We start from the raw sequence: 24,732 nt of genomic DNA on the forward strand, positions 1-24,732 counted from the left end.
CAGCCCTACACAATAAATAAATAAATAAATAAATAAATAAATAAATAAATAAATAAATAAATAAATAAATAAATAGATAAATAGATAAATAGATAAATAGATAAATATATAAATAGATAAATAGATAAATAAATAAATATTTTAAAAAATATTGGTCTTTTTTGGTAAAACATTGTAAAACTTGCATTTACAACATTTTCATCTCTTACTTTGTTAGACTTTTAGGCCAGTTTTAACCACCACCACCACCACGCCTGCCCAACCTTGTAAAATCCTTGTTAACAGAAAGCCACCAATGCATTTCAACGTGTCCTAAAGCAGTGACCCTCAGTTTCCTTCATTCATTTCTTTTATACTGATTCTTTTAAAATTAGCCAATCAAGAAAAGCTGTGAGGTCAGAGCCCAGCCAAAGGGGGAAAGCTATGTTCACCACCTGCGTTACAATAAAAAGATCACTTCTTGTCTTGATGCACTTGCTCCTTCAAGTGCTTCCTTTTGATGAAGAGTAAGGTTTGCCTCTTGAGACAATTCAGTTGGATTGGTAGTATCTTTGTGAGCCCCAGTGTTTTTCTAAGATGGCTATTGTTGAGACAGTCAAGGTACCTCATTCTCTCTGTCTCTGTCTCTCTCTTCCTCCCCTCTCTGAATGTCTCAACTTAAATATAAAGCATGCACAATTTCCGTTTCTACTTAATAAAGTCACTAAATTTGCTGTACTCTAACTCATCTCAAGATTCTTTTCTGTGACATAGTGAAGGACAACACTGCTTTACCTGAATAGAATCTGCTAAAAGGGACAACTCCTCGGGCTACGGGGCTGTGTTGTTTTCTGCCTCTGATCATATATACATTACATGGTCTGGAGCCTTCTCAGATTAGCTTTTTTCACTTAGCAATTTGTGCTTATGGTTCTTTCATGTCCTTCTGTAGTTTGGTAAGTCAATTCCTTTTTGTTTGTTTGTGTTTGTTTTATTGTTTGAGCTCAAGCTGGTGACTCATCTCTTTTAGCACTGAATTATATTCCATTATCAGGTGCTAGCCTAGTTTATCCACTTACCTACTAAAGAGCATCTTGGTAGCTTCCAAATTTTGACAGTTATGAACAAAGCTACTCTAAACATACATATGAAGGCTGTATGTAAATTCAAGTTTTCCTTCATTTGAGCAAATATGAAAGAGTGTGCCTTCCAGATCATATGGTAAGAGTATGTTTATACTGTCCATACCATGTTGTATTCCTATGAGGAGAGAGTGAGAGTTTCTGTTGCTCCATAGTCTTGCTTGTGTCAAGTTCTATATTTTGACCATTGCAAAGTAGATATTAATGTTTCACTATTGTTTTAATTTGTAAGTCTCTAATGACATAAGGTTGAATTTTTTTTGAGACAGAGTCTCATGTAGTGCAGTCTGGTCTCAAACTCACTCGCTACATGGCTGAGAATAACCTAGAACTCCTGATTCTTTTGCACCCCCCTCCAAAGTGATGGGAATGAAAACTGCCTGGCTTGAAGTTTCTTTTTTGCATAATTTTATTTGCCATCTGTACATCTTCTTTGTGAAGTGTTTAGGTCTTTCATCATCGTGATGATCAATATCATTGTCATCACGTGTTTGTGTGTATCTGTGTGTGTGTGTGTGTGTTTGTTTGTGTGTTTGTGTTTGTGTGTGTGTGTCCCACTGTGGAATTTCAGGATTGCACCCAAGTGGTGAGGCTCAAGAAGCGCTTCGCCTGCTGAACCAACTTGGCAGTTGCTGTTCAGGCTATTTACCTATTTTTAAGTCATGTTCTTCATTTTCTTATAGTCCATTTTTGTGAGTGTATATTTGGGATTAATTGCTTTTATCAGCCATGTCTTTTCTAAACATTATTTTCCAGTTTGTGGCTTGTCTTTCCATCCTCTTGATTAATACCCTCAGCAGAGCAGAATGTTTGCCTTTTTTCCCTTTCTGTGGTACTATAAAGTTCAAACCCAGAGCCTCAAGCATCCTAGGTAGGCATTCTGCCATGGAGCTGTACCCCTAGTTTGGAATATCTACTACCAATGCAACTATCAGATCAATGATTTCTTTCATTGTGCCTTTGGTGTTGTGTCTAAAAAGCCATTGCAATGTAGATTCATTCATTATAACAAATGTACAGCTCTGGTGTGATGTGTTGATAGTGGAAGAGATTTAGCACCTGTGAAGACAGGGCTTATTTGGAATTCCACAATTGCTACTCTTTTGTTCTGGATCCAAAAATTCTCAGAAACCTAAAGTTTGTATGTTTGTTTTGGCTTTTTGTGACAGGGTCTCACTCGGTTGTACAGGCTGGTCTGGAATTCATTCTCTTTGTAAACTCGATCTGGCTCGAGTTATGGGATTACAGGTATGAGCCACCATACTACGCTAAATTCTATTCCTTTAAGAAAAAATTGTAATGGTCTAGATGAAGACGGGTGTCAGCATTATAAGGAAACTAACAATCAAGGGCAAAATAATCATCCAAAATAATCATCGCCGTATACAAGCCATGTATGTGGTTTTACATTTTGCATTTAGATCTGTGAACATTTATGAGTTAGTTTTTGTGTGCGATTTATTTTCCTCCTTCCTTCTTTTCTCCCTCCCTCCCCTTCTTTCTCTTTCCTTCTTTCTTTGGCACAGCGATGACCACTTGTTTGAGCACTATTTATTGAAAAGATTTCTTTGCTCCAGCATGTTGCTTTGTTGCTTTCTCTTAGAGCAGTGACTTATTCATGTCAGCCTATTTTTGTCCCACTGATCTGTTTGTTCTTCACAAACAACCCCGTCTTGATTGCTGCAGCTTTATATGTGGTTCTTATTGGATTGTGTCAGTCCTCCAGCTTTGTCTCTTTCCTTCAATATGGAGTTAGTTATTCTGGGTCTTTTGTGTCTCTCTATATAAAACCTTAGAATTAGTTTTAGTGATATCCAGGAAATAACTTTGTGGGATTTCAATTGGAATTGCATAGACCTGTAGATCAACTTAGGAAGAACTGGCATCTTGGAAATATTGAATTTTCCTGTTGTGAACAGAACATATCTCCTCCATTTATTATTGATTTCTATCATTATGGTTTTATAGTTTCTCCATACAGATATTGTATAGCTCATGTCAAAATTTCACCCAAGTTTTTGATGCTTTGGGAATGCTAATGTATGGTGATGTGTTTTTAAAACAATGAACAAGTTATGATTAATATAGAAGAGGTTGTACATTATATACATAGTTTAAGGTAAAGATATACTAAAAATATGAAACATTTCACAATGTTGCCTATCACCCTGGCATAAGTACCACACTAATCTACTCTGTATTGTTTCAGCTTTGCACGGTACTGAAGAAAACATTGTAATGCGTCTTTAGCTCCAAACTCCACTTCTTCATTGTAGTTGGCCTTTCTTTGTATGTCAACCTTGTGTCCTGCAACCTTGCAATAACAATTAGTTGCAAGAGTTCTTTGGTTTTTCTCAGATTGCCTACCTCCATGATCATGTGATCTGTGAGCAGAGACGAAGGGAGAGTCTCTGCTCTTATTGCGTTATCTTCCCTATAAGGAGTTGGAGATCAGTGATGCTAGTGGACCTCCTAGCCTTTTGATTCCTGATCTTAGTGGGAAAGCCCTGACAGTCTCACCACAGGGGGGTCTAGCAATGAAACCCAGACTTACCTTGAACTCAAAATCCTCTAACCCATGTCTGGAGTGTTGAGATTACAAATGAACACTACTATAGGGGTTAGTTTACTTCTAGCTTTCTGAAGTTCTTATTGTGACTAGACATTGATAATTTTATCAAAACCTTTCTCTGCATCTATTAAAATTATTGTGGGGATTTTTGTTACCTTATTAAGTAATTGATTATGTTAATTAATTGACTTTTTTATTTTATTTATTTATTTATTTATTTATTTATTTATTTATTATTTTTTTTTTTGTTGAGACAGGGTCGCATCACATAGCTCTGCTGACCTGGAACTTACTTTGTAAGCCAAACGTGCCTGAAATTCCTGGGTCTGCCTCTCAAGTGCATTGATTGATTTTTTGATGCTGAACCAGCCCTTCATACCAAGCATAAATCTCACTTTATTGTGAAGCATAATTCTTTTTGTACATTGTTGGACTTGACTTTGTCTTTGTTTGATTTTAGTATTAGGATAATGCTAGCCTCATAGAATGCATTAAGAAGCATTCCCCCGGCTTCAAGAAAACTGGTACTTTTTTTCCCCACAAATATTTGGTAGAATTTACCACTGAAGTGATCTGAGCTTGCTGTTTTCTGTTTGGGAAAGGTATTAATTAGTAACACAGCTCCTTTAATAAATATAGGTCTATTCATATCCCCTAGTGCTCTTTGTGTGGGTTTTGTCAGGCTGTCTCTAAAGGGATTGACTGGATTTGTCTAGGGTGTTGAATGTGAGGGCATAGCGTTGGTCACTGAATCCCTTTATTATTCTTTTGGTGCATGTGCGATCAGGAATGATGCCCTCTCATTTGTGACATTGATAATCCATGCCTTTTTTCTCTGCCTGGCATTAAAGCTTATTGGATTTTTATTTGTCTGTTTTGTTTTTGTTTTCTTTAAAATATTTTTCCTCATTAATCCATTTATTTATTCACTTTACAGCCTGATCAAAGTCCCCTCCTTCCTTTCCTCCCAGTCCCCCTCCCACTCCTTCCCTCATTCCCCCATCCCCTTTTCTCTAAATACTGAAGATTCGATAAAACAGCTTTTTGTTATCCGCTTCTGCTGTGGTCTGAGAGTAGATAGCATGTGATTTCCATTTCCATTAAAGTGGTTAATGTGTGCTTTATGGCCCATAAAAAGTTACTATTAGCCAACCTTTGTCAACTTGTCCTCATTGAACTTTAAATAATCAGTCAATTACAATTCATATTTTCACACTCTAGTACTGTTTTCTGCTTATGAAACTTCCATGCCTCCTTTCACACACATTTTCTTTTGAGTCATGGTCTTGCCACAATGTCCTGGCTGGTCTGGCTGGTCTCAGAACTCCCCAGATCAAGTGATCCTCTTGTTTCAGCAGCCCAAGTACTTGGAGCTACCGATGTGTGCTACTGCAGCGCATCTGGAAGCTTCTGCTACCATAAGTTGTCATTCTCTATATCTAAAGTCAGTCTTCAGTTTTTAAGGACAGCAGTTTGCCTTTGGACTTCTCTGTTGGACATTTAAAAAATGGGGGCTGGAGAGATGGCTTAGTGGTTAAGAACATTATGTGCTTTTTCAGAGGTCCTGAGTTCAATTCCCAACACCCACATGGTGGTTCATAACCATCTATAAAGGGATCTGATGCCCTCTGCTGGCATGCAGGTGTACATTTCAAGCAGAACACTCATGCATAAAATAAAATAAAATAAAATCCTAAAAATGTGGTTTTTTTTTTAAATGTTATTGATGTAGTCAGCTTTTCACTTGGTGCTTTGAGGTTTTTAGTTTGTTGATTTAGGTTTTGGGTCTCGAGTTTTATGTAGGAATTTTGATGGTGGGTGTTTGTTTCCTTTTGGTTTTGAGCCCAGGTCTCTCTAAGCAGCCCAAGCTGTCCTAGAATTCTATATAGCTCAGGCTAGCCTTGAACTCACTATCCACCTGCCTGGGCCTTTCTAGTACTGGGATTGAAGGCATGCCACCATACCAGGCTTCATTTTTCTTTAAATATTTTATAAAATTTATCAGTAAGGCCACCTGAGCAGGACTTTGCCATGTGGAAGTTTTAAATTTGTTCATTCAATCTTTTTGTTTGTTTTAATGCATTCATATTTTCCTTCTTGAGCCCATTTTAGAAATTGTTCTTTCTAGGATTTTCTATTTCCTTTTCCATATCTTCTTTGTTTCAGTATAGTTATGTATATTATATTAGCTTCCTTTTATTTTCATAATGTCAATTAAGTGTTGAGTCTTCTCTGTTTTTCTACTATACTCAAAGATTTGTCCTCACTCCCAAAGTAACTAATTTCTGATTTTGTTGTTATTTTGTTTTATTTTCTCTATTATTTTTCTATGTGCTTATTTATTTCCTCTTTTATTTATTTGTTTTGCTTGCTTTGGATTTAGCTTATTCTTTAGTTTCTTGAGCATTTTTGGCTTGTATTTCCATATGTCACAGCTAGTTTTTTCCCTCTGCTCTTTTACTCTCTTCTTTGGTGTTAATTAAATGTCTTCTAGTTCAGGCATAAATCCCTTTAGTGATTTTTCAACTACAGTATTTTTATCTCACTTTTGTTTTGACATTTTAGACTTATCATTTTTGTTTGCTTGTTCTGATATTAATATTTTGGAGTGGGTATTTTTCTCAATTCTCTCAATAAGTCAGTTTCTTAATTGACTTGAGGGTTATAATATACATTTTAGCATGTGTATTGGTTGCTCTTTTTGTTGCCATAATAAAATACCATGGCAACAAATAAATTATAAAGGAAAGGGTTTATTCTGGTTGAGAAAAATTGAGAAAAATACCCGCCCCAAAATATTAATATCAGAACAAGCAAACAAAAATGATTATGACTACGAAGGAGGAATCTACAATGATGGAGGAGACACGGCAGCAGACAGCCAGAGCAGGAAGCTGAGAGGTCACTTCTCAACCTCCAATATGGAGCAGAAAGTGCAAACAAGAAGTGTGGCTAGCCTATGAACTCTCAATCTCACCTCCAATTGGCATGCTTCCTTCAGCACTGCTATACCTCCCAAAGGTCCCATACCATCCCCAAACAGTACCACCAGCTGAGGGCCAAGTGTTCTAATATGTGAACTTGTAGGAGACATTTCTCACTCAAACCACCACATTCCATCCCTGGTCCCCATAGGCTCACAACCATCTCAGGATGCAAAGTGCAATTACGTCCAATTTCAAAAGTCCCCACACTCTCTCACAGTTTCAATAATGTTTAAAAACATAAAATCCAAACTCACTTCTTAGACTCAAGACACTTTCTTAACTGCGATCCCCTGAAAAACAAGAAGCAAAGTACATACTTCCAGCATACAATGCACATTACCATTAAAAATTGCGGTGGGGGGGGGGGAGGTGAAGACATGATGAAAAAATACGGGGCTAAAGCAATACTGAAACCCAGCACGGAAAAACCAAATTCCATAGCTCTGTGTCCACTGCTTGGATGGCTCTGCTCCTCCAACTCTGCTGCCTGCCACTCCCCTCTCTCTTGCTCTTGCTTTCTCGTTCTCGCTCTCTTGCACTCTCTCCCCTTCTGTTTCTTTCTCTCTGTGTCTCTATTTGTCTCTCTCCTTTCTGTGTGTGTCTCTCATTCTGTCCCTGTCTCTCTTCTCTCTCTCTCCCTCTCTCTCTCTCTCTCTCTCTCTCTCTCTCTCTCTCTCTCTCTCTCTCCCCTCTCTCCTCTCTCTGTCTCTGTCTCTCTCTCTCAGACTGGTTCCAACCTCTGTATGCAGCTTTCCTTTGCAGATGTCTCACATTTCTGACATCCCCAACATCTTGGGGTCTGCACTGCAACTCAGGCTTCACTATCATAGCTGCAACACAATGGTTTCTTGTGCTCTTCTGCTCTCTTGGGGCCATCTCACAGTAACTCCAACACTGCCACACAGTGCCTGGCTTCAGGGGCTCTCTGAAACTGTGGAGGGACGTGGACACTTCCCTTATACTTGTACCCTTTATGCCTCCAAAGGGAATACTGCTAAATTCAGCTGCTAGCCTGGGATGGAACCTCACCACTTTGAATCACATTAGTAGCAGTTTTCTCATGGTGAAGCAGTTAGTTACTAGAAACAGAAAACCTCCTAGGTTTTCTCTTTACATGAGTTGGAAGCTTAATTGGATGGGATATTGCCCTGGGAGCACCCATTCCATTGTTCTAATGCAAACAGGACTCTCCGTAACAATTACAGCCTCTCTTCTAGCACATGCCCTGGCTGTAACATTAAGCTTCCCAGTCATTCTTCTTGACAAGCTGTACATTCTATATTTCTTTCTGCCTTGCTTGTTCTTTTCCATTGAAGATCTCCACAAGCATTACCAGTAATAACCATGCTGTGTATTTGACCTTATGCTGTTTGAAATTTCCTCAGCCAAAGAAGTTAGTCTATTACTTTTCATGTAGCCTCCAGCAAGTTCTTATGACACAGGCAAAAGGCAACCTGATTCTTTGCCCAGATATCACAGGAGTAGCCTGTAGTCCAGTTGCTAATATTATCTGAAACCTCATGAGCCCCACCTCTATTGTCTACATTTCTCTCAATAATACTGTCTTCCAGGCGTCTACCAGAATATTACATTAAACTCTGCTTACAGCATTCAACTGCTTTTCTAGTCTTAAGTGCTGAAATCATCCACACATCTCCCAACTAACTTCTCTGTGTTCATGACTTTTCTGTTGATGTAATAAAAATACTGTGAGCGAGGCAGCTTACAGGAGGAAGAAGGTTGGTTTACTTTGACTTCCAGTTCTAGAAGGAAAGGCCTTACTAACAGGGGAGCTATGGAAGCAGGTGAGCAGAGCAGGAAGCTAAGAGACCACATCTTCAACCACAAACATAAATAAAAGAGCACAGTCAGAGCCAGGGGAGGCTAAGAACTCTCAAAGGATGCCCCAATGATACACTCTCTCCAGCAAGACTGCACTTCCAAAAGGTCCCAGAACGTCTCAAAACAGCACCATCAACTGAGCAAGTGTTCAAATATGTGAGTCTCTGGGGGACATTTCTTTTTCAAACCACTATGGGCTGACAGAATCTACTACAGTTATACACTAAAGAAAAAACAGTAAAGGCCAGGAACCGCATCCTGTGTAGCTGCCTTTCTTTCTCCATTCTTGGGCTATTATTATCTGCCCATGTACATTCCAAATCTAACAACACCTGCTTATGATTACTGTTGTACAATACCTATTTGTGATTACTGTTTTATATAGTCTTACATTTTTAGAGAAAATACAAGAAGAAAAGAAGAGTAGAATAGATTTGTAAAGTTCCTGAAATACCATTGCTGGTTCCTCCATTTCTCTCTGCTCATTTGACTTAACATCTTCAGTCATATCCACACACCAGCACATGCACTTTTATTACAAGCAGTAATGTTTTTATCCTAACTACTTCCTTTATGCTGAGTCAAAAAATGTTTTATTTATTTATTTATGATACAGGGATAAAATACAGTTTTATAGATGTTACTCATGAAATTACTTTTTAAATCAGCTAAATGAAGAAAATAAGTGTATTATTATAATCCCCCCACATACACTTTCTCCAAGAAATGCTAAGGAGGACAGTGCCTGCATCTCCCAGACTGATAACCCCTTGTCCTGTGACTGGGCACCAAAAGGACAATGGTAGTACCAGTCCTTCTCTCATTGTCTCTCTGAATATGGACTCTCCATCTTAAGAGCAAGCTGGGGTAGAGTGATGAGGTCAGTGTTCTTGGCCCACAGAGCCTAGGACAGAACGACTGCCATGTAAGTTGGATCTGAATAGGGGAAAGGCTGTTTCTACCCAAAAAAAACCAGAGTATCTGTTACACTGACATGGGGAGATGACGCTCCTGGGGTGGAGTTGTCACAATTAGACTGAGGTGAGGAAGAGAGAGCTGTGCTTTTGTGGCCTCGCTCATCCAGAACGGTCACACAGAACGTGGTTGTGGGGGTGGGGCCATGGATTGGGGATTGCTGTGGACTATGGTGCAGATCCTACAGATTCGGGATCCTTGCTGACATTTAGTAGAGTTCCTTGGATAAATACTTCTCCATTAGTGTGAACACTTCCCAGAGACTTTAAATAGGTGCTTTTCAATTTTTCACCAGCGAAATGCCTGTTACACTGGAGGGAAACAACAAGCTTCCCACACCATCCTGGAAGTCCCAACCCTTACATTTTTTTTTCTCCCGGGGGAAAAATATTTCTTTTGTTGGAGACTTTGCCACATATTATCTCTCCTAGAATTCAATCAAGTCGAGATCCGAGATTTCATGCAGGCGCAAATGAAAGCACACAAAATGACAAGATAGGTTTCCAATATAAGGCTCATTTCAAAAAACCAAGTGAAGAAATCATTTGAGGTGCTTTGCAGAGTAGCTGCTCTCCAGAAATCGGGCAGTAATCAGAGGGGAAACAGTAGTAATTATGTGTAAATCACTCTAAACCCGGGAACGGCAGAAATCATCTCATCCCTGGGAAGTGCTTGAGGGTTATGTTGAGACTGCTCTGCCGTTAATGCAACCATAGCGTTGAAATTTCAATTGAAGTTTTATGAAGGTGGGTGGGAAAATTGTCTTTAATAAATATTGGCAAGAACACAAAATAGCCCTCATCTGGTTTCTCAAAACACATAGGACAGGCTGCCATGTACAGCAGATTTTATGGCAGATGGACTGAGTGAGACATTGTTGTGCCTCTGAACTCTGTGACCATTGGGAAGTTTGTGTCCCTTCTCCCTGCCTCGCTTTCTCCGTCTGCAGCTCCTGCCTCACTGGAGCATGCAGAAACGTGGTGCCCCTGGAACAGGTGCCTTCTGACCTTTGTCCCTTTGGACTTCTTCTCAGCCCCACAATTTGTTCAAGAGAATGGCCAGTTATGACAAAGGGCGGTATTGCCAAAGAGAAGATAGCCCTAGCAGCCTTTGCTTCTGTTCCTAGTTATTCATCCTGTATGTCCCAGTTCTGAACAGTCAGCATCCTTTGTGCCCCCAAAAGGACAACCATTTTCCCTGGCTTTGGGGCTGAAGGGGTAAATACTGACTCATCTGTTCCCTGGGACACTCCTTTCTTGCCTTTTCAAAGGAAGTTCAGGATTGATGGCCAGGGGCACACTGGAGACTGGCTACTTGCAGTCTGTGACCACTGCAGGGGTGACCTGATCTCTCCCTGCCTCATCGCAACCTTCACGCATGTACTCTCCCTTTTGTATCAAACTATCCCACTCTTCATCTCTCTATTCTAAACACAGCCTCTCCTCCCACGGCTTCCCAGCACATCTGCAGTGGGGCCTCTCAGCTTTTTGTAAAATACCATGAATTTAGATACTGCCTCCTTACTTCCCTGCATGCTATCTGTCCCTCCCTTTCCATCTCTGTCTCTCTCCAAGTCCCTCTTCCCCTCCTTCCACTCTCCCTCCATCAGTAAATCTTCCTTCTCTAAACAGCCTGGTCACCATGATGACCTCACCTCCTTGACCTTTGGCCTTCCTTATCATACCATTTGTCTCAAGGCTTACTCTGGGCCTCTTTCCATAACAGCCTACTCTGTTCTCTCTTCTCCTGGCCCCAAGTGCTCTTTATAGAGACAACAGGATTCCTTCCATACCCATCCCCCCAGAATCCAGGCTTGAAGCCCGATAAAAGGTAGGGCTCTTCTCTAGTCAACTGAAATGACAGAGAAGTAGGCATAGTCAGTCCTGTGGAATGTCCCAGAGTCCAAGGAAAAACCTGCTGCTGGACCCACCCACTGTGTTGTCCTGTTGAAATGCTCATTTGATGCTGCTCAAACCTCTGGTTGAAGAGAGGAAAGAAACTCAGTTATTAATGTAAACTGTCTTACTTTAAAAAAAAAGATTTATTTACTTATTATATGTAAGTACACTGTAGCTGTTTTCAGACACCCCCAGAAGAGGGCATCAGATCTCATTGTGGATGGTTGTGAGCCACCATGTGGTTGCTGGGACTTGAACTCAGGACCTTCAGAAGAACAGTCGGCACTCTTAACTGCTGAGCCATCTCTCCAGCCCCTGTCTTACTTTTAAATGTTGCCAATTATTCTCTCTCTCTCTCTCTCTCTCTCTCTCTCTCTCTCTCTCTCTCTCTCTCTCTGGTTTTTTTGTTTGTTTGTTTTGAGACAGGGTTTCTCTGTATCGCCCTGGCTGTCCTGGAACTTACTCTATAGACCAGGCTGGCCTCGAACTCAGAAATCTGCCTGCCTCTGCCTCCCAAGTGCTGAGATTAAAGGCATGTGCCACCATGCTCAGCTTTTTCTTTTTCTCTTCGAGAACCTGGGAGCAGGGCTGGATGGAAGGCTCAGCAGTTAAAAGCACTTCTGCTCTTACAGAGGCTCTAAGTTCAGTTCCCAGCACTCACATAGTAGCTCACAACTGCCAGCAACTCCTGTTCTGGGAGATCCAATACTGTCTTCTGATTTCTGTGAGCATGCTATGCTCAAATACAGACACACCAGAAAAGGATCACACATACACATACAATTAAACTAATAAAAATATCTGAAAGTAGTAGAAAGAACACCTCCCACAGTTACTCAGTTCCCATTTCTGGAAGGTTACTGGTTCAGGGTGACCCATTTCAGTACCCCACTAAAGGTAGCTCAGCATGGTGGCTCACATCTGCATTCCTAGCACTTGGGGACCCAAGTCAGGAAGATTGCTGAGAATTCAAGGGTAGCCTGGGCGTTCCAGAACAACCTGGGATATATTGAGAACTTATCTCAGAGAGAGAGAGAGAGAGAGAGAGAGAGAGAGAGAGAGAGAGAGAGATCTGTATCATAGACAAGTTTACGTCTCACTTTGAAGGTTTACTGTGTTTCTTTTCTATTGCTGTTACAAAACACCATGACCAAGGCAAATACAGAAGGAAGGGATTATTTGGGCTTGTGATTCCAGAGGGTTAGGTGTCCACAATGATTGAAACAGCATGGCATCGTGGACCGACAATGGTGATTGAAGCTGGAAGCTAAGAACTGAGAACTCACATCTCCAACTATAAGCAAGAAACAGAGAATGTGAACTGGGAATATGGAGACATTTGAAACCACACAGCACACCTTTAGTGATGTAATTCCTCCAACAAGATCACACCTCACCATACAGTGCCACCAACTCGGGGGCGGGGGGGTCAAATATCTAGATGCCAGAGCCTATGGGAAACATCGTTATTCAAACCACCACAGTAGGTAGGTACCAACAGAGTCCTAATCAATGACATTTCCTGGTTTTATGAATCATGATTTCATCTAATCCCAGTACCCAAATAATGCTGTCTAATGATGCTGGAGCAAGTTCATTTTCTCTGCTGATTAACTCATTAAAGGGCAATAAAGAAGTGTTACTGGAAATGTTGGGAAGTCTTGGTGGGACTAACATATGATTCCAGGGAAGTCAGAGTCTCCTTTTGAAATTGTGTTAATAAAAAAATTTGAAAATGAATTCAAATGGAAGCTCAAGAACAGTTTATCAGAGTTTTAAAAGAAAAGCCCCAGGTCAGAGAAACTGTAAATCTTGCATTTGCCTGGAGGAGGAGAATGGAAAAGAAAAGGGGGAAAAGTCATGGCCTTTGAGATAAGCTGACATAGAGGTCAGCCATGTGACAGGGAGAGAAGAGTAAAGAAGCTCAAAGCGTTAGGGAGCTTAAAAGGAAAATCCCAGTGTAGGCAAGCTTCAAATCTCACAACTGCCCTTGGGGGGAGTGTGGAGAAGTGAATTGGGGGGGGGGAGCAGTCATTTGAGAATGCACTGGCATGGGGATCAACCTGTGACAATGGGCAGCCACATGTTAGGGAGAGGAGCTTTAAAGAAAGAGTAAGGAAGCCCAAAGTACCAGGGAGTTTAAAGACATACTTGGTCTCTGGCCAACGTCCAAAAGAAAAGACAGTAGAGAAAAAAAATAGTTACACCTTCCTGAGGCAGGGTGAGAATCCTAGAAAGGAAAGGTACACCACCTTATGGTGAACCAACCCATCATTCTAAAAGTGGTGCCTTAGGTGTGTTCTTGACCTGACTGACTGAATTAGCTCTTAAGGGAGGAATCAAGAACACATCTCCACCTAGAGGTAGATTCCATTCTTCACTGTAACCAGGGTGTGGATCCCAGAAGTAAAAAGAAGAAGAATGTGAAGGGGAGGGGCAGAGTAAAAGGTACAAAAGTTAACTCAGAATGGCTTGATCAAAGATGCACATGTAAGAACTAGAGCTTTTAAAGTTTTAGAAGGTAGCCTAAATCTTCATAACCTTGAGTTGGCATAGACTTCTTAGATATGACACCAAAGGCGCAAGTGACAAAGAAAAAATTAGATACATTGAACTTTGTCAAAAGGAAAAAAAATGTGCTTCAAAGGCCACAATGAGAAAAGTGAGATGCTCTCCTAACAAAGAAAAGCCCACGGCCGGATGGCTTCTTTCACTTCTGAATTCTTCCAGACTTTTAAAAGAATTAACACCAAGTTTACTTAAATGACTCAAAAAAAAATGAAGGGGAAGAAAGAATCCTTCCAGACTCATTCATTATTCTGAATAAAAACAAAGCATCTTAAGACACATCGAAAACAAAACTACAGACCACTGTCCCAATGAACAAAGTGGAAAGCTTCTTCCCAAAATGCTAACTCACCCCAGAAGAGAAACAGTTAAGGGGTAAGAAAAACGCCTCTAGATGGCACAGGATCAAAACCTAGCTGAGCTGTAGAGTGAGTTGAAGGCAAGTCTGATCCACTCAATGAGGTCCTGTGACTAAAATAAAAATAAAATTGGTGTATATACACAGTGGAATATTATCCAGCCGTGAAAAAGAAAGTCATTTATTTGCAGGACAAAGGCTGAAACGCCCGATCTTCACTTTAGTGAAATAAGGCAAACCCAGAAAGATGAGAGTGACATATTTTTCTCTCATATATGGAATCTAGATAAAGACAAAATGAAAATAGAGTACGACTATTAAGATATAATCTAGGGAGTGGAGAAAAGAGATAAAATAGGATACTGAGGGGCAAATGTGATTAACAGTCTATGGGTATGCAGAAATGTCATGATCAAAACCATCTTTTGCAATTAGTTTACTTTAATTTTTAAATCTTGCTTTTAAAATTAGGTATAAGCCAAGAGCAGTAGTGCATATTTACTTATTTATTTATTTATTTATTTATAATCCTAGCACTTAGCAAGAAAAGGGAGGCAGAGTTTGGGGCCACACTGGAGTACAGAGCAAATACCACACCAGCCTGGCACTTACTCATCAACATGATGAGATCTTGTTTCAGAAGAATGTATATGTTTAGTTTAAGTGTTGGTGGCCCGTGCCCATCATCCCAGCAGTTGACAGGCTACAGCAGAAGAATCATAAATGGAAGGTTAACCTGAGCTACAATCTTCTGTAACTCCAGTTCCAGGGTCTCTGATGCCCTCTTCTGGCCCCCACAGGTACCAGGCACACACAGGGTACACAGACATATATATATGCGAGCAAAACACCTATAAAAGAAATGACCAGCTTAAAATAGAAAAATTCCAAATAGTCTGTACTCAAAGTAGATCCACAAATGAGCAACAAACACGAAAAAACCCAAAACATTCAACATCATTTTCCTTGAGAGAAACTTGAGTCTTTTTGTTTGTTTGTTTGTCTGTTTGTTTTTGTTTTTCGAGACAGGGTTTCTCTGTGTAGCCCTGGCTGTCCTGGCTGGCCTCGAACTCAGAAATCCACCTGCCTCTGCCTCCCAAGTGCTGGGATTAAAGGCGTGCGCCACCACCGCCCGCTGAGAAACTTGAGTCTTAACCACATGAGGTACCACCTCACACCTAATAAGATGACTATGGTCTCTCTCTCTCTCTCTCTCTCTCTCTCTCTCTCTCTCTCTCACACACACACACACACACACACACACACACACACACACACTTTCACACACACAAGATTATATTACAGGCAGGTTTATTAAGAAGCTGCTCTTTGGTAGGTGACTTCACTGGCCCCAAGGACCAAGGCTAGGGAAGTCACTATGGGAAAAGAGGGGGTAGGGGAGGGAGAGAGAAGGAGAGAAAGGGCACAGGTGAAGAGAGAAGAGGAGAAAAAGACAACTGTGATTTTTTGTGTGTTGTTTTTGGTTTTGTGGTACTGGGGTTTAAACCTGGGGCCGTGTGCACATTAAGCAGGAGCTCTATGGTTGAACCACATCCCCAGCCCAGCCCAGCCCAGCCCAGCCCAGGATGGAGGTAATCTAGTAGATAGATAATAAAAAGTGTTGATAGAGATATGGAGCAATTAGCACTCTCAGACATTGTTGACAGGAATGTGAAATAATGCAGTCTCTGTAAGAAACAGCCCAGTTTTTTCCCCGAAAAAAAATTAATCATATGACCCAGGTTACCATATAATCTAGATACTCTCCATGTAGATATACCAGAGAAATAAATGTATGTGTTCACATAAGAACTTTTACATAAATATTCATAGTGCTCATGCATAACAGCTAGAAAGTGAAAATCGCACAAATTTCCTTTGGTATGTGAGTGGAGAAGCAAATCCACATGATGGAACTCAGTTATAAGGAATGAAGTAAGTCAGACATGGTGACACATAGCTAAATCTCAGCACAAAGGAGGCTGAAGAGAGCAATGAATTTGAGACCAGCCTGGGCTATATAGTGAGCTCAAGGTCAGCCTCAAAACCAGAATGAGACCTTGTCTTAAACTCAACAAAGAGCCCCCTCCCCAATGAATTAAAGATATGTGCTGTAACATGAACGAACTTTAGAAACATTGTGCTAAGTGGAAGAAGCCAGAGGGAGAGCCTCCAGGTTTGAGGGAGAGCCTCCAGGTTTTTAGTGATTCCATTTATGAGACGTGCTCAGGTGAGGCAAATCCATAGAGACAGAATAGACTAGTGGTTTCTAGTGACTAAAGGAGAAAGGAAATAGAGCACTAACAAATAAATTTGGGGTTTCCTTGCATATTAAAGTTAAATTGTGAGAGGACCACACAGTTCTGAACATACTGAAGTCCACTGAATTATATACTTTAATTGGTTGACTAGATGGTATGTGTTTTCAATCGCTACAACACATATATGTGATAATCAACTTACAAAGCAAAAAAGATTTATTTATTTATTTATTTATTTATTTATTCATTCATTCATTCAATCATTCATTTATTTATTTCCCTGCATGGTTTTGGTGTTGTGTCTTTGATCAATTGGCCTCACTATTGAGGGCCTGTGGCAGTCAAACATGGCAGGGGTGCAGGGCAAAGCCAAGGAGCTCATGAATGGTCAGAAGTCAAGGAAACAAAGGAAGAGAAAAGGGTCTCACAACTCCTTCAAGAACACTTCCTGCATGGCCTTAAGACCTCCCCACTATGCCTCACTCTTAGCGTTTAGACCATTTTCTCAATGGCAAGAAGCTGGTACCAAACCTTTTTCTTCCGCCTTTTTCAAGCCAAGTTTCTTCAAGGCTATACATTTTAGTTCTTCATTTTTCTAGATAAACCTCTTCAACTGTTGTTCTTTCCTTTACCATTTGGAGCAATCTGTTGACTTCTGCCCAGCTGGCTGAGGAGGTAATGCCATTGCATCATTTGTCATCATTCTTCATCCCTAGTAGTGTTTGTAGTATCCTAACACCTTTATGTCCCTGTCATTGGTTATCAATTGCCTTTCAACCCCTGCTTGATGAGATAAGATGCTGGTCCCCTTCTCTGTACCTTTCTCTCTCCATCCAACTCTCACTAGGGAGCATTTAGTAACACATTTGGTTCTTATTTTATTTTATTCTAGTGTTTACGAGATAAAGTTTCCAGTAGTCCAGGTTGGCCTCAAACCTACTATATAGCCAAGGATGTCCTTGAACTCCTGATTCTCCTGCTTCCACCTCCTGAGTGCCAGGATTTCAGGGGTGAGCTACCCCTCCTGCCTAGTTCTAATTTTCAAAAGCACTTGGTCTTAAAAGTAGACATGAAGGATGGAGCTAGTTTTTCCTGAGCATCCACTAGTGTCAGGAGCTGTGCATACATCTTATTTAATCCTTGTGGCAATCCTGAAAAGGGAATCACATCATTGTGATCTGAGACGTGAGAAAACTGTGAGCAAACCACAAATCTGGTAGGGACCCAAGCTGGATTTGAACCAAAGTTGAACTACAAAGTCCCAATCCTTTTCCCAGAGGCCCATGATTCCTCCAGCTTCGCTTTCATTTACAACATTTTGAGTTCCTTTTCTATGACCAAAGTTTGGACTGAAAGTCATTATCTTTTTTTTTTTTTTTTTGAACCCCATAACGATTTTGGCTCGTTCACCAGAGGGCACAGGAAAGGGCAACTTAAGAGGAAACTGAAGGCAATTGCACTGGCATGGGATGGAAGGAGTGGGCCATTTGCTGAGATGGATAGTTTAGCTGCATGCCTTGGCAGGCCTCCCTCTCTACCTGTGGCCTAGGGCTTGGCCTTTGGAGGCTAGCACAGAAATCTCAGGTGGTGTCTGAGGTGACACTGGGGGCCATGTGATAGCATCACTATGTCTCTCCCAGTCATACTGCCTGGATGTGAAGCAAGTTTTGAATTTTGAAGGTTATATAGCTGACTCAGACCATTGCTCGGGCATTGCGGTCATAGACACATGTGGGAAATTCCCAAACTAACTTTCCCACAGAGCTGTTTTGGAGTGGGGGACAGAAAGAGGCCAGGGGTGGAGAATGTATTTTAGTTATTTATTTGATTAGTATCTGTTAAATTGGCAGACCACTTCAACCAGAGGCTCGGAGTGGGATTCCCCCAGGGGTCACTTCCGGGCATATAAGAGTCTAGAGGTTAGAAGGCCTGGGCTCAGTTTTCCATACGGAGTGGAAAAGGCCATGATAGAATAAAACTATCTAGCTTCTTTTTATTCATCTTCATGCTACTGTCATAGAAAAGCATGTGGATATCCACACCCATCTGCTTCCCTCAACCCTGGACAACCAGGGTTCTTCCTCTGTTGAGACTCTAGGCATCCCCCCTGCCACCCACCTTACCTGCATCCCAGTCTTTCCACGTCCTTGCTTCAGCCCTTCTTCTTGGTCCCTGGCTTACCACCTGCACCGTACCTCCAAAGTCCTCCCACCCTGCTGCCTGACCCCAGTTCATCTCGTTACCACTGCGAGATGGATCTGCATACAGAACAGCTGTCTGAGGACTTTCCCAAGGTTACTCTGCATCTTACATCATAAAATCCAAATGCCTCCGTTCAAAGAACTCAGCCAGTCCTGGCCCAGTTGTTGGCATCCTCTGGTGGATAGAGAGCTCCCTGAAGACAGACGAGCTATGTCGGTACAGGTTAGGACTAGGGCTGCAGAGATTTCTTAGGACGTAACAGGGTCAGGACTTGTTAGCACGAAAGGGTGAGTGTGACAAGGACATCGTGGACTAGATTATGCCTCAGTGGTAGAGTGCTTTATCTACCACACGGAAGGCCATGGGTTCCATCCCAGTGTTACGAATAAGATCATAAAAAATACCTTGCATGGCTTTGTGTGTAAAAGAGCTGTCATTTGACTTATTTTGATAAATAGCTATGCAGGGGACTCTTTCACTGGCTGAATGAGTAGCCTTGGATAAATCTTCTGATTTTCTGAGCTTCTAATCTTCCACAAGAGTCTCAAATTTACACTCAGGACAGAGTGGCCCACAGAGGTGTTTGTTGATGAACACACGAAATCCATTTGAAATGCCTGTGTCCAGCACATGCATGCTCTAGTTGTGTAGTGTGCCAGCCTGTTTCCCCCCTCCCCTGACGCACCCCATCATTTTCATTTGCTGTTCAGTGCCTGAAAGCATTTACATTTGTGCTGCTGGGATTAGACTGTGTTTACTCCCCCTTTTAACTCTGGCACGCTGGAATTTTGTTTAACCTGCTTTGAAAGGAAACGTGCTAGTGCTTTGCTTAAGCGGTTTGCAATGCCATCTAGTAGCCAGCAGCCAGGCACGACTGACCGTGCTTCCTGAAACAGCCCAGGAAAGAACAGTAGTATTTCTGACTTGTGTGGTCAGCTGCACAGGGAGATGATATTCCATTGAAAGTGATTGTTTTTAGATACCCAAGCACAAGTGGTGCCCGTCTACAGTGCAGAAAGGACCAAGCACAGTGTGCCATTGGCAGCCAGCTGGGCATACAGAGGGCATTGGTTGGAAGCACAAAGTATGGATTTAGCCCAAGTTGCCTGGCAGGGTACTCTCTAGGACAGGGTATTGAATGGGAGTGTGTGCTGGATATGGCCCAATCTATGGAGGGACTCCACAGAGCCACACACAGAGGGCACAGGGAGATGAGGGAAGCATTTCCCCCACTGGTTCCTTGGCATTAACCAGTCCCAAGGGCTGCATGAGCTGCAAATCAGCCTGGCCATAGGCCAGCAGGGCACAGCTCCCTTAGAGATGTTAGACAGACACAGCAGCAACTGGAAGGCAGCAGCTCGGCTCCAGCAGCAACGGAGCCCAACTCTTTTGGGGCAGCATCTGGGTAAGAAGGGCTGAGAACTGAGTAGATGCTGGTGAGTGTGTGGGCCCGTCAGGAGCCATAGTCAGGCACTGGGTGGAAAGCAGAACTGCTGATAGCTACAGCCGCAGTGCACACACTGTGTTAGAGCTGCCCTAAACTTGGCATGAATGCTGGAGAAGGACTGTCCTTTTGGGGAATCACAGTGGCCAGTACCCTGCATGTGGGTAGTCATGGGCTTCAAAATGGTGGCTAGGAAAGGGATGGGAGAGAGGGGTGGCAAAAGGGAAAGGCCCACATGTCTGACTAAGCTGTCTCATGGGTCTGAAGCAACTCCAGGGTGCTTCCCAGGGAAGGAGACTGATGCTTGGCCTCCCTAACCCGGTTCTTTCCTACTCTGCTTGCTTATGAATTCAAGGAGACAAGTTTCCCATAGTCCTCTTTGGCAACATTAACTAGAATGGAAAAGGTAAACTTTGCAAAGCAACTTCACGGCACACATTGCGAAGTCCCGGGGAAATGTTTTGACATGCTTCTCGGGCACGGTTTCTTTTGTGTGACTACAGCCCACTCATGTCAACCAGGCACTGAGTGATACACTTGGGATTGAGGCCCACAAAAAGGAATGGGCACTCAGATGGTGGGGGCTGTCAGGCTTCACAGGTGCTAAAGGATGATAGGTGCTGGCTGGGCGAGGCTCAGTCGTGGCCAAGACCAAAGATTGGGAAGATGAAGGAGGGTGGATATGTGGAGATGGAACACGACTGGAGGATGACTGGGGTTGTGCGATGTGTATATGTGTGTATGTTTGAGACATGTTTGGGGAACCTCTCTGTAGCTGTGGCATGTGGATTTCTTCTGAACAGCTTGAAACCAGAACGCTCTGGCACTGACGGCATGGCTAGGGACAAGGCCAGAGAGCCCAGTGTCAGATAGGTAGGAGCAGCAGGAACTGGCAACCAGACCTGTGTCTGGCAGTGGCAGACCCCCTGAGGTTTCCTTGCCTCCTCCAGCTAACTTGCAGTTTGCTCAACGGAAGCCACAGAAACCCACACACCAAACTGTGCCATTCTTGGTGCATTCAGGGCCTCCTGGGGCTCTGAGTGCGGACAGTTCATGAAGCTAGATCTTAGTTGCAGACATACATATACCTGGTCCTCTGTAGCTAAGCCTATATTATCACTGCCTGGCCAGGTGGCTTGCTGGGATGTAGTTGCTTGCTGAGATAGGAGCTATGTGAGGGATTCTGGGATCTCTACTGTTTCTTTTCAGTACTAAGAGTTCAGAGCACACTAAGGGTTCAGAGAAATCCCGGGCTCTGCAGTCTGCCCATCTTTCCCATCACTTCCTACTAGGGATACCTGAGAAGGTTTGATACAGAAGCTAGCCAGCACTTGGCCCTTCATCCTTTTGGCTGCTAGGCAACTGGCCAGACCTCCATGGTGAAGGTATCCATTCTATGAGGGTCCTATGTGAGTGATTTAAGGACAAGCATCCTTTAAGCAGCAAGCCTTTGGTCCAGCAAGTGGGCCCTGGCCTGGGGATGCTACCAGATGCATACAGGACCACACTCTCCAGCCCAGCCCTGGCAAGTAGCATTTGAATAGGAGCCGGCCAAGTCTGAGACAGCTTGTGGTATGAGCAGCCACAACACCAGTCTCCTCACATTACTTTTGAAAACACTGTGCAGGGGAAAGAAGGCCAAACCCGAAGCATCTGTGAGCCATATTCAACCTCCGTGCTGCCAGTTGGTGACTGATGGGAAAAGCAGCACTCGGTCGCACATCCCTGAGAATTCTTTTTGCTTAGTGAACTGTTTTCTTCTTTAAACATTTTTTATTTATGTGAATGTAGGGGAGAGTATGCCCTGTGTGTATGGGTGCCCAAAGAGGCCCAAAAAGGGCATCAGATCCTCTGGAGCTGGAGTTACAGGACATTATGAGTCATCCCTCACCCCAGTGTGGACTTAGGTCCTCTGGAAGTCAGCAAGGACTCGTAAGCACTAAGCTATCACTCCTGTCCCCAGTTGTTTTCTTGGTCTTCTAAACCCTGCTCCTTGAGACAAATCAGCACTTTAAAAAAAAAACCTTTTTAAAAAAATATTTTATTTATTTATTATTATAAGTAAGTACACTGTAGCTGTCTTCAGATGCAGCAAAATAGGGTATCAGATCTCACTACAGGTGGTTGTAAGCCACCATGTGGTTGCTGGAATTTGAACTCAGGACCTTTGGAAGAGCAGTCAGTGCTCTTACCCACTGAACCATCTCACCAGCCCCAAATAAGCACTTTTTAATTCAATCCTTAGTGTTGCTACTGAAATGCAGTTGAATATTTATTCATTGATTTATTCATTCATTCAATTAACTTTATAAAGAGACCATGTCTCACATATACCTGTAGTCCTAGCACTGGGGAGGCTGAGGCAAGAGGGTTGCAAGTTTGAAGCCAGCCTGGGTTATGTAGTGAGATTGTTTTGAAAGCAAAGGAAAGCAAAGGAAAGGGTGAATAAAAGCAGTGTGTTGTATAAGTTGGTCTTGAACTTCTGGACCCAACGATCATCCCACTTCGGCCTCATGTGTGGATGGGATTACTGCCACACACCATCAGGCCTGGCTTTCAACAAACCTTCATTAACTTCATTGGCAAGGGCAGTGCTGGGTTGCATAGATGAAGAAATAAAAAAACAATACTTGCCTTTAAGAAATAGCTAGTCTATTGGGGAGAGAAGCAGAGAAGAGCTCCCTGAGAGGGGCAGCCCTGAGGCTGGAAATAGAGGAAGGAGACATCGCCAGGACCAACAGGATGAAAGTGAAGAGAACCCAGCTGAGGAACACACAGGGCTTTCCTGGCCTGAGAAACCTTGGGCAGATGCCGAGCATTCTGGAAGGCAATGGCATGCTCAGGCGTTGGCGGGCAGCCCTGTGATGGGTGTGTAAAGGAATGGAGAGCTGGGAGCGGCAGGAAGTGAGGCGAATCTTTTGGGGCCTGGTGGGCCATGATGTGCATCCTGGCCATTTTCCCTCTGAAGGCAGCAGGGAGCCAGCTGAAAGGCTACAGGGCAGGCAGGGACGGGTCTGTCTGACCTTGGCTTTGGATGGTCCACACTAGGGGCCTGAATGTGTCAGGTGGATAGAAGGGACAGTGGAAAGGTGCTCACCGGGGAACCAGATCCTCAGTGCTTAGACTTGCTCAATCTAGACCTGTAGACTGGGGATGGGGGTAGGGGGTGCTGAGGTGTGAAGATATGCTGGTGAGCCTTCTGTCTTTTTTGTGACAAATGCTTGTAATAAACAACTTATAAGAAGGAAAGGGTTATTTGGGCAGATGATGTAAGAGGTTTCAGCCCATAGTTGGCTGGTTCCCTTGCTTTGAATCTGTGGAAGTAGAACATACAGATGAGGGGGAGAAGCTACTTACCTTAAAGCAGTCAAGAAGCTAAGGGCCCCACCTACTAAAACACATCAGTGCTATCACCTAAGAGGGATGTGGGAAGCTGCTACTACAGCCACCTGAACTCAGCTCACCATCTCATGGGGGCTGGCTCCTGTGAGCATCTAACTACCTTCAGTCCCCATTGGGCATCACAAAGGTGACACATTTTAGAAGCAAACCTGGCCTTGTCTCCCACCGTTGCTCCAATTCTCCCTATCATGGTTAATGTTAAACGGAGCTTTCCGACTCCTCAAAACCAAATGGCCTCAATTCTTTTCCCCCATCCTCCACGTTTAAGTCACGTTGTTTCCACCTTCAAAATAGATCTGGAACCAAATGACATGCCACCACTTCTGTGGCCTGTGGCCTGTGGCCTGTGTGTCACCTCTCACCTTGCAGCCTGTGGGATCTACAAGCATCCTGTGGAATCTTCTGGTAGATTCCTCCCTGGCGCCTCTCTACTCGTCTCAACAGCACAGCTAGTGTGATCCTGACATGGGCCCTTGCCTTGGCACAAATCCTCTCTGATAACTCTCTCTTTCAGGTTACTGTCACCCCTGCGTGTGTGACCATATGCTGACATTCTGCTCCTGGTTAGTCATTGCTCCAGCCACAGTGGCCTCCAGGGCCTTTGCATGTGCTCTTCCCTTTACCTGGCCTTTCCTCCGGATTCTGGCGCAGCCCCCTCCCTCCCTCCATTGAGAACTTGGCATACTGCTTCCTAACTAAGCTTCTTTGGTCCTCCTGTTAAGAGAGCAGTGTCCCAGTCCTCCCGGCTCCGGAGCTCATCTTTTGTTTCATGTTTCTCCAAACGTCTTGCTTCTTGCATGTTCGAATCATTTGTTTTATGTGTTGCCTCTCTCGCCCCTCCAGAATGCAAGCCCCAAGCAGCGGGTGCTTTTCCCTCTGCTGCCTCTCCCTATGGTTTGGATTGTGCCAGGCACATAGAGACTACTCAGCAAGGATCTACTGAATAGAGGCGCAGAGGCTTAGTATGGGTCCCTGAGTTGCTCTGAGCCACCTCTAGACCACATGATACAGAATTCTCAAGAGTAGATTGTTTAAGAGCAGCAGAGATTCAAGTGGATTATAGGAGTTAGCAGGCCTAGCCAGAGGAACCTTGGACCAGCCC

At 43.0% G+C, this 24,732-nt stretch overlaps 1 protein-coding gene and 1 non-coding gene across 5 annotated transcripts in view; one reads left to right on the top strand and one right to left on the bottom strand.

Moving 5' to 3' along the window:
- Nhsl2 (NHS-like 2) overlaps window positions 1–24,732 on the top strand; it is a 242,795-nt gene that overhangs the window by 60,116 nt on the left and 157,947 nt on the right. The gene's annotated exons all lie outside the window — the stretch shown is intronic.
- Gm25828 lies at window positions 3,254–3,356 on the bottom strand. The gene has a single exon (XR_003953160.1). It is a non-coding gene; the product is annotated as a U6 spliceosomal RNA (small nuclear RNA).

Source organism: Mus musculus, chromosome X, assembly GCF_000001635.26.
Source record: "Mus musculus strain C57BL/6J chromosome X, GRCm38.p6 C57BL/6J".
In the NCBI taxonomy this organism is placed as follows: domain Eukaryota; kingdom Metazoa; phylum Chordata; class Mammalia; order Rodentia; family Muridae; genus Mus; species Mus musculus.